The sequence below is a fragment of the Pleurodeles waltl genome, chromosome 4_1, assembly GCF_031143425.1.
Source record: "Pleurodeles waltl isolate 20211129_DDA chromosome 4_1, aPleWal1.hap1.20221129, whole genome shotgun sequence".
In the NCBI taxonomy this organism is placed as follows: Eukaryota; Metazoa; Chordata; class Amphibia; order Caudata; family Salamandridae; genus Pleurodeles; species Pleurodeles waltl.
Genome location: NC_090442.1, coordinates 117,685,693 through 117,700,165, shown reverse-complemented (window position 1 = coordinate 117,700,165; position 14,473 = coordinate 117,685,693). Strand labels below are relative to the sequence as shown.

Genomic DNA, 14,473 nt, shown 5'->3' with positions numbered 1-14,473 from the left:
GCAGGCATGGGCAACTAGGTGGGGAGCTACAGGGCGGTGGTAGTAAGGGGGGTGGTGGACACTGATGGTGCTGGTGTGGTCTAAGAAGGGTCTGCCACCTCTATGGATTGTCCAGGATTCTGAGGATCATGGTGAAGATACGGTCTCCCCATGGCACTACCCTAGCCCTCTGTGCCACTGGGTCCCTTGCTGTCGCTGGCAGCAGCACTCCGTGTCCCATGGCCTGCAGCATCCCCACTCGCCTGTGCCCCTTCTCCTTCACCTGCTGATGCTGATGCACACAAATAGAGAGAGAAAAGGAGGGAGGGAGAGTGATAGGGTGAGAGTGGCTTAACACATACCTTACATACACACTTGTAAGCAAGCACATCTGTCACTAACATATCCTGCCTAGGCAATCTTAGGTGCCAATACTCATGTCCTACATGTCACCATTACCCAGCACTGCGTGCCAACCCTCACACCCACATAAACATCCAAGTAAGTGTGCACCACTGGAGTTATCCACATGAGCACCACCTTAGCCATGTTTGCATGCACTTTATGCCCTGGGTGAAGTACAACTGTGTTCCTGAATTCACATAAGGCTTCTCCATACTCCTATCACCTATTGGAATTGCAGCTAATTTAACCTAACACATCAGACCTGCACAGTTACATCAGCTGATCAGACCATATCCTTTTTGAAATATCCATGATAGTGAATACCACTACACTCACACACCACACAGCATCTGCCTGTCACATCACATGGCTGCTAGTATTGGTAATTTCACACTAATAACTGATTGAGCCACTACAGGTAGAACATCCATAAAGTGGCATGTGATGGGTACATTACAAGTCATTGGTACAGACATGTGATTAGTGTGAAGCAATCACAGAGGAATTTCTCTAAACAACAATTACATATTTTTCCTAACCATACATTAAATGCATCGACAATGGCCCATACTGCACATATAACACATCTATACCAATTCATTGAGTGCAGTGTCACAACTTATGAAAGTTAGGAACACATATATGTGTAGACGGGTGCCATTCCCCGCGTCTACACTTACCTGCGAGAGACACCGCCCGCGTGCCTGGTCCGATCCCGTTCCACGTCTCCGAGGAGACGCATGGAAGCGGAACTCTATTTCGGGCCCGGATTTCAGGGTCGCCGGGGAAGAAAAAGAGAAGACGGACAATCGTGAGGAGAGAGAGGAGCCCGGAAGGAAAGAGCAGGACGAGGAGACGCGCCGGGAGCAGAACACGGAACACAGGAATACCGGGTAAGAAATAACCAGCCCGAGCCAACGAGCCGGGAGAGACGAAAAGGACGGCAACAAACCCTGCCACGACCCAGGAGGGTCGTGGCTCTTCAAGGTACGGTCCCTGTTAAAGGGACGTCGGGGAAAGGGGACAAGAGCACGCAAGGGCACAGAGGGAGGGGTGAAAGAGGAAAGGAGCAAAGGGGAGGGAATGAGGGAGGAGGGCAGTGTTGGTTAAGCACCGGGAGCTTGGACCAGTCACTGGCTGTACCTTCCTCACTACCCACCGCACTTAAAGAATACTGAACCCTCCCTTATACATACACTAACCTAACACCACGACCCTAGTGTTTTCCTGTTCCTCGCCCTCTCACTTGTATACTAACAACTAAAGTAAACCCCACGCCATACCACTTACCTGGCCTTGTCCTTTTGTGTTTTCCGAGACCCGTGGGGAGGAGGCGAGAAGACATAATCTGAAGACCCCACCACCTAGGAAAGACAGAAGACAAGGAATCATAGAACAGCGATACCATTACAGAAGCCTCTCCAATATTTAAAAGGACGCATACAGACTACCACGATATTGCTATCCTGAATAACACCCTTCCTCAATCAAAAACTAAACAACTAAAATTTGTGAACTCACTTAAAACACGGGTCAGAGTCCTCTGTATCGCTGCGCCTTCCACAGTGGTGTCAGAAGTGGGATTGGCTTCCCAGGCGATACAGGAGCGTCAACATCATGGAAGAAAAACCCACATTGGAGGACATGATAAAACAATTAGCGGAGGGGCAACGCCACCTACAATTGGTATGGGAGGCACAACAGAGGGAGTCCAGAGAAGATCGAGAGGCCCTCCAAGCCGCCCTAAAAAGCCAAGCCACCATAATGGTTAATAACCAACTGGTGGAGGAAACCGCCCTCCAGAAATTGACAGACACTATTGCCGCCAGCAAGGTACATCCCAACGTGCCCAGTTCGGTGCTACAAAAATACCAAGAGGGTGAGGATCCTGACTCATTCTTTACAAACTTTGAAAGAGTGGCCTCATCCGCCCAGTGGCCGGAAGACCATTGGGGCCAATATATTGCCCCCCTTTTGACAGGCACCCTCCAAACTGCTTATCAGGCTGCAAATCCTGGTGGCTCTACCCCTTACTCCGACATTAAGAAGAGTATCCTTGAGAGAGTGGGACATGATACAGAATATTATCGGATGAAATTCCGAAAAGTTAAATGGGGACATAACGAGGATCCGCGAACATTCTATTTTAAGGTGAAGGACTTAGGACTTAAGTGGTTAGGTCCCTTAGGGACTAACCGCGAGGACGTGATAAAGGCCATCATTTTAGAACAGTATCTAGACTCCTTTCCGGGGAGCACCCGTAATTGGATAAGACAGCATCCCAAGGTCGATACTGAACTGGCAGTCGACTTAGCTTGCGCCTACCATCGGTCCGTGGATATCAAAAGCCTAACTCCCAGACCTTTGAATAAAGTACCCATGGGCCCCCCCCAGTAACCCACCAGACGAGCCATTGAGGAACCTGGACCCTCCAGGGGTGGGGAACGGAGCCCCATGCAACAACCCCAATGTTTCAGTTGTGGTGAATGGGGTCACATAGCAAGAGGATGCCCAAAGAAAAACAAGGGGGTTGAACCAATGGAAATTGGAGTCACTTGAGGAAGGGTTTTGTGCATTGGTAAGGGAGATAAAACATTCAGGGCCTTATTTATACTTTTTGGTGCAAAACTGCACTAAGACAGTTTTGCCCCAAAAAGTTTTGCACCGGCTTGCACCATTTTTTAGCACCAGCTGGGCACCATATTTATGGAATGGTGCAAGCCGGTGCAAAGGGTAGGCTAGCTTAAAAAAAAATGACGTGAGGCAGTTTTGAGTCAAAATAAGTGATTCTGACCAGATTAGCATCATTTTTTGACGCTAAGGGGCATATTTATATTCTGTTTGCACTGAATTAGCGTTATTTTTTCTTACTCTAATTCAGTGCAAAACTAACTCCATATTTATACTTTGGTGCTAGACCCGTCTAGCGCCAAATTTATGGAGTTAAAGTCATTTTTTGGAAGTGGAAACCTACCTTGCCTTAATGAGATGGAAGGTAGGCGTTCCTGTGCAAAAAACATTACTCTATGGCCTTAATACCATATTTATACTCCCATGTAAAAATGGTGCAAGGAGGGGTCAAAAAATGGGGCAAAGCTTGCTTTGCCCCATTTTTTAAGACCTGGGTCTGGGCAGGCCTTAGGGGACCTGTGGCCCTATTTCCATGGTGGAACACCATGGAATAAGCCCAGAGGTGCCCTCCCTAGGCCCTAGGGGCACCCCCACCCACACTAGAGGGACTGCAGGGATGGGGGACCCCATCCCAGGTAAGTACAGGTAAGTGCATTTTATTTTTGAAAGTGCCATAGGGGGCCCTGAAATGGGCCCCCATACATGGCACAGGGTGCAATGGCCATGCCCAGGGGACCCCTGTCCTCTGTGCTGGCCAGTGGGGTGGTGGGCATGACTCCTGCCTTTTCTAAGGCAGGAGTCATGTGGCATGGTAGGTTTAGCACCATAAAATGACGCTAATCTGGTTAGAGTCATTTATTTTTACTCTAACCTGCCTAAAGCCATTTTTTGGTGCTAAACCCTCTTCTTCTATACTGCCAGCCCCACCCGACTAAAGTAATTTTTTCAAACTCTAGCCTACCCTTTGCACCGGCTTGCACCATTCCATAAATATGGTGCCCGGCTGGTGCACAGAAATGGTGCAAGCCGGTGCTAAACTTTTTGGTGCAAAACTGAGTTAGTGCAGTTTTGCAGCAAAAAGTACAAATAAGGGCCAATATTTTGTAAGTTCGCACCACTTTTGCGTCATAAAATGACATTAATGTGGTGCAAAAAAAGTTTAAATCAGGTCCTTGGTGCTAGATGGGTCTAGCACCAAAGTATAAATATGGAGTTAGATTTGCACCGAATTAGAGTAAAACAAAAAGGAGCTAATTCGGTGCAAACAGAGTATAAATATGCCGCAGAGCATAAATATGCCCCTAAATATGGCGTTAAGGCCATAGAGTCATTTTTTGCACGGGAACGCCTACCTTGCATCTCATTAAGGCAAAGTAGGTCTCCACTTTCAAAAAATGACTTTAACTCCATAAATTTGGTGCTAGAGGGGTCTAGCACCAAAGTATAAATATAGAGTTAGTTTTGCACCGAATTATAGTAAAAACAAATGACACTAATTCGGTGCAAACAGAGTATAAATATGCCCCTTAAACTCACTCTAAAGATAAACGGACAACCAGTAAATGCCCTGATTGACTCCGGGTGTAGTCAATCGGTAATTCGCAAAAACATGATACAACCTGTAAATCCAACTACAAAACAGTGGGTTACGATCTGCTGCATCCATGGGGACAAGGCCAACTACCCCCTAGAGCTGGTAGAGATAGAATGGGGCACCTACCAAGACTATCTTCCCATGGGCATAATGGATAATCTAATAGAGGAATGCGTTATTGGCACCGATTATTTGAGATTTTTTGAGCTCCTAGAACAAACGCAAAAGACCGAACCCACTGATGACTGGTGGATGGACGCCCCGTTTGTTACCACAACTATTGACGGGCCCCCAGAAAAGAGAAAACTAACCCGAAAAGAAAAGAGAATAGGAAAAAGAGAATACGCCCATTCCAAACCTCAAAGGAACACAGAGAAAACAGTAGCCAGTATCGACAGTGCCCCGGTTTCTTTTAGAGTAAGTCAACGAGAAGATCCCACCCTTGTGCATGCTTGGAGGAATGCCAAAAGCGACTCCTCCGGGTAGGTAGGTCCACATTTCCTAGTCCAAAATAATCTCCTATATAGGGTTGTCTTAACGGCACAAGGGGAGAAAAAGCAATTAGTGGTCCCAGAGGCCTACCGGACTCAGGTGTTGTTCCTAGCCCATAACCAACCAGGAGGAGGTCATTATGGCCGAGAAAAAACGGAAGAATATTTATTAAGACGTTTTTATTGGCCTGGGGTCTATGCTCACATTCGTAAATATTGCGCACAGTGCCCCAGATGTCAGTTAGTTGAACCAGGTGCAGTGAGGAGAGCCCCTCTGTATCCCCTACCTGTTATTGATATTCCTTTTAGACGCGTGGGTATGGACTTGGTCGGCCCTCTTTTAGCATCTTCTAAGGGCCATACACATATCCTCGTCGATTATGCTAGCAGGTATCCTGAGGCGATTCCTCTTACCAGTACGACTACAAAAACAGTAGCACAAGCCATGATTTCCTTCTTTTCCCGTGTTGGCTTTCCCCAAGAAATACTCACGGACCAAGGTACGCCCTTTGTATCCGGTCTCATGAAACAGATATGTAAAACACTAGGCATTGCTCAAATCAAAACTGCGGTATATCATCCACAGACAGACGGTCTAGTAGAACAATATAACCGTACCATTAAAACACTGCTACGGAAAATAGTAGACAACTGGGAAAAGACTGGGACCAAAAATGACCCCTCGTCCTTTACGCAATACGGACACATGAACAATCCTCCACTGGACATAGTCCGTTCGAGTTAGTATTCGGGAGGCAGCCCCGTAACCTGATTGACATGGCAGCCGAAACATGGGAGGAAGAAAATAATGAGGAGAAACCCCTATTGGAATATATACACAAATAAAAAATGCAACTACAAACAGTTTGGGAAGATGTGCGACAACATCTAGAAAAAGCCCAAGAAACCCAAAAGACCTATTATGATCAAGGCACCATGTTAAGGACTCTTCAGCCCAATGACCAGGTGCTAATAATGAGACCTACATCCGAACATAAACTACTGGCGAAATGGCAGAGCCCTTACCGTGTAGTAAAAGCAGTCTCGCCAGTTACTTACCTTATTGAAATAAACGAGCAGCCCAAAATAACCCAAATCTATCATATTAATTTGTTGAAAAAATGGGAAGACCCTGAGAATAATGCTGACCCCCCTGCGATTGGTTACCTTGTAACACCCACCACTGAACTAGGCCTTAATCTCTATCCTACACCACAACCAGAAAAACCCACAAGTCCCAGTATCAATGAATGTCTTTCTGAAACAGAAAAAAACCCAATTATTTGAGTTGATACAACAGCACTCCGAATTCTTTTCAGAGGTTCCAGGACGGACCTCTCTGGTTCAGCATCACATCCGAACACCGGAAGGTCAGACCATACGCCTACGGCCCTACCTAATTCCTGAGGCGAGAAAAAAACTGATAGAAGAAGAGATAACGAAAATGTTATTGTTAAAGGTCATTGAACCCTCCAATAGTCCTTGGTGCTCCCCAGTTGTTCTAGTTCCGAAACCGGATGGCTCCGTCCGGTTTTGTATTGATTTTAGGAAACTTAATGAGATATCCCTATTCAACACATATCCTATTCCCAGAGTAGATGAGGTACTAGAAAAAATAGGGAAGGCATGTTTTATGTCCACCATTGACCTAACGAAAGGCTATTGGCAAATCCCTTAGCTCCCAACGACAAAGAAAAAACAGCGTTTACAACCCCTTCCGCTCTATACCACTTCACTGTTCTTCCTTTTGGACTTCATGGGGCACCTGCTACATTTCAACGTTTAATGGACCGGCTCTTACAGCCGTTCCAAACGTTCACAGCAGCATATCTCGACGACATCGTTATCTTCAGTGCTTCTTGGTCAGAACACTTACAACATTTAGAAAAGGTGTTTTCTACCTTAGCAAGGGCCGGCCTCACTGCTAATCCCAAGAAGTGTGTATTAGGACAGACTCAAATTGCCTACCTTGGGTACGTCATTGGTAAGGAGGCTCTACGTCCTCAGAAAGATAAGGTGGAGGCCATCAGACAAATTCCTATCCCCAAAACAAAAAAAGAACTCCGCTCGTTTCTAGGATTGGTTGGGTATTATCGTAGGTTTATCCCACAGTATTCCACTATTACGGCCCCCCTTACCGACCTGTTGAAGAAACAATACCCCGCCAAACTTCCCTCTTTCTCCACAACTCAGCTTCAGAGGTTCAAATATCTCAAGGAGGCCCTTACGACCGAACCCGTCTTACAGTGTCCAGATTTCTCCAAACCTTTTCATCTCTTCACCGATGCTTCCAACGTCGGCCTTGGGACCATCCTCCCCCAACCCGACGATTTAGGTCAGGACCGTCCTATTGTCTACATCAGTTGCAAACTCCTTCCAAGGGAGGTTCATTACCCAACTATTGAGAAGGAATGCCTAGCCATAAAATGGGCCATTGAATTTTCCAGTATTATCTCTTAGGCAGATCGTTTGTCCTCTACACAGAGCATGCCCCCTTAACATGGTTAGCCTCCCATAAGGATACTAATTCCAGGATTTTACGCTGGTTTCTTGAACTCCAGCCATTTACCTTTCAGGTCCGTCACATGCCTGGTTCACGGCAATGCCCTGCCGATTTCCTCTCCTGCTGTCCGGACTCTGCGGTCCTCTACCAGTCCCGATCTTGGGATGGGGTATGTAGACGGGTGCCATTCCCCGCGTCTACACTTACCTGCGAGAGACACCGCCTGCGTGCCTGGTCCGATCCCGTTCCGCGCCTCCAAGGAGACGCATGGAAGCTGAACTCTATTTAGGGCCTGGATTTCCGGGTCGCCGGGGAAGAAAAAGAGAAGACGGACAATTGTGAGGCGAGAGAGGAGCCCGGAAGAAAAGAGCAGGACGAGGAGGCGCGCCGGGAGCAGAACACGGAACACAGGAATACCGGGGAAGAAATAACCAGCCCGAGCCACGGAGCCGGGAGAGACGAAAAGGACGGCAACAAACCCCGCCATGACCCAGGAGGGTCGTGGCTCTTCAAGGTACGGTCCCTGTTAAAGGGACATCGGGGAAAGGGGACAAGAGCACGCGAGGGCACAGAGGGAGGGGTGAAAGAGGAAAGGAGCACCGGGGAGGGAATGAGGAAGGAGGGCAGTGTTGGTTAAGCACCGGGAGCCTGGACCAGTTACTGGCTGTACCTTCCCCACTACCCACCGCACTTAAAGAATACTGCACCCTCCCTTATACATACACTAACCTAACACAACGACCCTAGTGTTTTCCTGTTCCTCGCCCTCCCACTTGTATACTAACAACTAAAGTAAACCCCACGCCATACCACTTACCTGGCCTTGTCCTTTTGTGTTTTCCAAGACCCGTGGGGAGGAGGCGAGAAGACATAATCCAAAGACCCCACCACCTAGGAAAGACAGAAGACAAGGAATCATAGAACAGCGAGACAATTACAGAAGCCTCTCCAATATTTAAAAGGACGCATACAGACTACCACGATATTGCTATCCTGAATAACACCCTTCCTCAATCAAAAACGAAACAAATAAAATTTGGGAACTCACTTAAAACACTGGTCAGAGTCCTCTGTATCGCCGCGCCTTCCACAATATGACATCATGGTCCACAGTTACAACCACCACACATGTATTTCCACCAGTAGGGCAACATCAGATCACCACCCTCAATAACACCATTCCTCATTAGTGAATACCTGTAACTAATTCCTGATAACACACATCACTGACGCTCAATACATGTTTGCAATATGCATAAATGGCCCAACAGCCCCGCATTGACAGTGACAACACATCACACCACATTAGGGCTGTCTCAGCAGTGGAAATGCAACATACATCTCACACCACCATATCATTACTAATACAATACCTAATCCTTTCCCAATCACCCACTTCAGCTAGGCCAAGGCTAGCTATCATGTTCACTCTTCAGCAGATGTGCCCCCAAGTAACAATTGGGACATGATGTAGGCAGATATTAAGCTATGTAGCACTGCAACAGCTAGGACATTGTTTTTTCATTTCACATTGTGAATGAAGGGGTCTGTGTAGCACTTACCACCTCTAGTAGAACCCCATTGCATTTAAGGTTCCATCCCCACAATTCTAGCACTTAAAAATGCATTGTGCTTGTAATCAGACCATTCCTAAGCTACATTACAAATAAGCCTCCCTTTCAAACTGTCACATATCCAGTAGATAACAGAATACCAATATATAGGAAAAGAACTGTCAAGCCATTAGTCCAGTCATTTACAAGCCATATATGTACAGGAAACGTAATTGCTGACTCACATGGAATCTATACCATTACCAGTACCTGATGACTAAAGTCCCTATGGTGAAAGCAGAGTCACACTTTTGCATATACAGCTTGGCCATGCAGATGTGAATGGACTGACACTTTGAACCACAAATGCACAAACGCTGAGGAATGAAGGATGTAATACTCAATGGCTAGGGTGGTACAAAAGCTCACATCCATAGTAACGGCAGGATGGAGTCACACATGTGACAATCTGATTAGACCATCTCCATAATGCAGACATGGAGAATACTGGCTATGGGACAAATACACCCACTGACAGCAACCATCAAGACACATCTACAATTAATGCTCAGGCTGGGTGGTAACTATCCATTACCCCTAAGTCTTATTTCATGTAGCATTGACTACATTTTCACCATAGCTACAGCGAGGCAGCTAATCCCATATACTCTATGGAATTCCCAGCTTACAGTTAGTACTTACCCTCTTGTGGCTGCAGTGCTGCCCTCAAACGCCCATCCACCTCGGGGTAGGCCATTAGGGGGACAGGCTCCAATGGGCACCCCTCCCTCATTGGAAGGACATACCCAGCTTGGCCTCTGCGGTCTTCTGGCCCCAGCGTCTCATGTCCTCCCACAGCTTTAGGCAATGGGTGTTCCACCAGCTTTGGATCACCAGGATCCCCACTTCTTTGGCGATGGCATGCCAGATCCTTTCTTCTGATGGGCGTTCACTTGCATGAATGACACAAACAAAAGGAAAAAGTAATGTACACTGGTACCATACTAACAGGAGAGGCCTAGATGCTTTAGACTCACTAAGGGGGTCATTCCAACCCTGGCGGTCGGTGTTAAACCTGCGGCCAAACCGCAAACAGGCTGGCGGGAAACAAAATGGAATTCCGACCCTGGCGGAAACCGCCAACAGAGACCGCCACATTACCACACCGCCCGCCACGGCGGCACAAACAAACAGCGTGGCGGTCACCGCCAACAGACAGGCGGGAGACAATGTACTGCCCACTGTATCACAACCTACCAATCTGCCACCTTTTCCGGGGCGGCAGCCCCGCTGATAAAAACACGGCGGAAACAGCCATTTCGAAGGGAAAACGCTCACCTCCATACAGCCCACGAGGAATCAGGACAGCATGGAACCCGAACTCCACATACTCCCCTCGATAGTGTTCCTACTCCTCTACAAGGAGCACGAACGCCAGCGCAGAAGACAATGGTGAGTACTGCACCTACGACACAGGGGAGGGGGGAGGAGAAAATATTACGGGTACACACATACGCGACACACGCACCCCCACCCTCACCCACTACAACACACACATCAATGCATAGCAACACATCAGAGTGACACCCCCAAAACCCCCCGGAAGAATGCAAACACAAAAGGAAATGATTCTAAACATTGGAATATATTGTATTACTGGCTTAAAAATATATATACACATCAAAAACTCCTATATACATAAATGTACAAGTCCAAGCATAGTAGCAGGCATTGTCCGTGGACCACTGGGCCCAAATCACATGGGCAAAGCCCACACAGGATACCTGACTCCAACGGAGAGAACACTGCAGGGGCATCAGATAGCAAAACTACAGGCACCTCAGGGGGAAGGGAAGGGGGGGCACCTCAGCCAGATGAGTGTACGACGCCAGATCCACGAGGGGCCTCCATGGCCACTGTTCAATCCTGGGGAGTGCAAAGCCACAGTCTCACAAGTCCAGACAGTGGGTGGGCTGCCCACTGTTACATCCTGGGGAGTGCAAAGCCACAGTCTCACAAGTCCAGACAGTGGGTGGTTTGCCCACTGTACCATCCTGGGGAGTGCAAAGCCACAGTCTCTCAAGTCTCTACAGTGGGTGGTTTGCCCACTGTACCATCCTGAGGAGTGCAAAGTCACAGTCTCTCAAGTCTCACAAGTGGGTGGTTTGCCCACTGTACCATCCTGGGGAGTGCAAAGCCACAGTCTCACAAGTGGATAACAGTCTCCACTGGTTCTGGAGGGGGACTGGTGCCCAGAGTGCTTCGTGCAGCCCTGCACGACACAGATGCGGGCCAGCCCCTGCCACTCATGGGTCAGCGGTACTTGAGATGAAGGGCACAGTTCAGCGGTGCTTGAGATGAAGGGCCCAGTTCAGCTGTGCTTGAGACGGCGGTGCCCAGTTCAGCGGTGCTTGAGACAACGGTGCCCAGTTCAGCGGTGCTTGAGATGGCGGAGCCCAGTGCAGCGGTGCTTGAGGCGGCGGTGCCCAGTGCAGCGGTGCTTGAGATGAAGGGCCCAGTTCAGCGGTACTTGAGACGGCGGTGCCCAGTTCAGCGGTGCTTGAGACGGCGGTGTCCAGTGCAGCGGTGCTTGAGATGAAGGGCCTAGTACAGCGGTGCTTGAGACGGCGGTGCCCAGTTCAGCGGTGCTTGAGACGGCGGTGCCCAGTTCAGCGGTGCTTAGGATGAAGGGCCCAGTGCAGCGGATCCTGCCATGGCGTGGAGGTCATTTGCCACCTGTCCTGTGGCTGGCGGGGCCTTCCTGCCCATCCGTCCTGTGGCTGGCGGGGCCCTCCTGGGCTGCAGTACCGGGCCTGTTGGTGGCCTCCTGCCCACCTGGGATGGGGCTGGCGGGGCCCTCCTGGCCAGCTGGGCTGATGGCAGTGTTGTCGGGTGTGCTGCCCTTCCCAGCCTTCCCTGATCGCCTGTGGCCCTTCCCCACCTTGGGCGGTGTGCCAGCTGTCTCCACACTTCCTTCTGGAGCCATGGTAGGGTTTTAGTCCCTGGTGTTTTCACACTCTCGCGCCGGCCACTGCCTATCTTGGGATGTTTCTCCGGGGTTGGGCTGCCCGTGCCTTGGCTCCGTACTGAACTGGCTGCCCTGGAGGGTGGGGGACTCCACAGTCCATGGCAGACTGTCATGACAGGGCCCGGTTTTGTCGTGGCTGAGGTGCTGACTGTAGTCCTATGACATGGACGGGGTGGGGGAGTTGGTGGAAAGAGGTTAAGTTTGGACAGAAAAAGCTTTTTAGGAGCAGTGGGACGGGTAGGTGTAGTGGGTATCGGAGTGGAGGAAGAGGTTGTGGTTGTAGGAGTTTTAAGTCTGGTGTCTTTGGGTGCAGGTGCTTGGGCTGGAGGCTGTCGTGAGGTGGATGGCTGTTGGGTGGGTGGCTGCCTGCGTTTGTGTATCTTGGAAGAGGGGGTCACAGACACACTGGGAGAGGACACAGGGGACGTGTAAATGGTAGTGGGGGTGGTGACTGCACGTTTGCGGGGGTGCTGGTGTGTTTGCTGGTGATGGACGTAGTGGCTGAAGATGTTGTGCATGCAGGTGTGAGTGGAGACGTGACAGGGACGGAGGAGGGAGACGAGGAGGAGGGGGACACAGTAGAGGCAGTGGGTGTTGGTATGTCTGTATGTGGATGTTGCTTGTGTGAATGCCTGTGAGATGTGTGGTGCTTATGTCTGGCTGAGCTTCCCTTGGGTGTTGAGGTGTGTGCAGGCTGGTCTGATGGTATGTCTTGGATAGGCAGAGGTACAGGTGATAGGGTATGGGTGGAGGAAGTTGGAGGGGGGAGGCTAGAGACAGGGACAATGACTGCCATCAGTGCTGAGGCCAGAGTGTTGAACGATCGCTGAAGGGCAGCCTGACCAGAATGAATGCCCTCCAGGTATGCATTACTCTGGTGCACCTCTCTTTCGACACCCTGGATGGCATTCAAAATGGTAGACTGCCCAACAGTGAGCGTCCTAAGGAGGTCAATGACCTCCTCACTGAGGGCAGCAGGGGTGACTGGTGCAGGGCCTGAGGTGCCTGGGGCGAAGGAGATGCCCACCTTCCTAGGTGAGCGGGCACGGGCAAACACTGAGGGGCTGCTGGGAGGGCGGTGCTGGTGGGGTGGGTGGCGGCTGTACCTGTTGTTGCGGGGGGCACAGATGCTGCCGCCACCACAAGGGAGCTCCCTTCAGAGGACGAGTCCGTGTCACTGATGTCTGCCCGAGTCCCCGCTGTGGAGCTCCCCTCGCCCTCTGTCCCACTGGTGAATTCGGAGTCCGTTGCATGGCCCTCCATGGCCATGTGGGATGCAGCTCCCTCGTGCTCCGATGCCACTTCTCCTCCGCCTGATGATGCTAATGCACACATGAACAGGGACACCACAAAAATGGGGGGGGAAATAAAGACATGTTGAGTGCATGCATTGGCGACACCGTTGGCGGACAGGACAGACACAGAAGCCCCCTGCACTACGCCGCGCACTTGGGGTCCACTACTCAATCCGTGGGGCATGGCCTACAAGCCTATGGACGACATCTGCACACATAGATGACACAGGGCCATGAATAGCTGTACTTGGCACCCTACAGAGGTGGGGGGACGGGGGCACAGGACCATGCCTTACGGAGGGGCCTAGCCTACAGAAATCTCCCTCGCCTAGGGATCCCCACAGCCCTCCTCCCCCACCCAGACACCTCCACTGCGCGCAAAGTCACCAGGATTAAAGTGTACTCACCCCCTTGTGTCTGCTGTGATGTCCTCACGCGCCCATCCAAATCGGGGTAGGCCACCGCCAGGATCCGGGACATCAGGGGGGTCAAAGTCCGACTGGCACCCCTCCCACGTTGGGAGGCCATCCCCAGCTGAGCCTCCGCCGTCTTCCTGCTCCAGCGTTGAATGTCCTCCCATCTCTTCCGGCAGTGGGTGCCCCGTCTGTGGTGGACCCCCAGGGTCCGGACGTCCTTGGCGATGGCACGCCAAATATCGATCTTTTGGTGGGTGCTGACCAATGTGAAATGTACAGGGGGAGAAAAATAGTCACCACCTTCTGCATGCTCAATGTGAGTGGCCCCCCATCCCTACCCTTGCCACGTGGCACATGCTCTCATCTGTCGTTTGATGCATGCCTCAATCGCTCCCCTCCCCACCATCTTTCATCCACCCCACTCAACACAGGCATTGCCCACAAAGCATGGTCCCAGTGTACTTACCTGTTGGTCTGGAGGACAGTAGAGTAGCGCATACTGGGGGAGGACCCCATCCACAAGTTTCTCTAATTCCTGAGCAGTGAAGGCAGGGGCCCTTTCCCCAGTTGCATGAGCC

At 50.3% G+C, this 14,473-nt stretch overlaps 1 pseudogene; it reads right to left on the bottom strand.

Annotated features, from left to right (window-relative positions):
• Window positions 1–7,694: 7,694 nt before the first annotated feature.
• LOC138287094 (olfactory receptor 8D1-like) overlaps window positions 7,695–14,473 on the bottom strand; it is a 33,687-nt pseudogene continuing 26,908 nt past the window's right edge.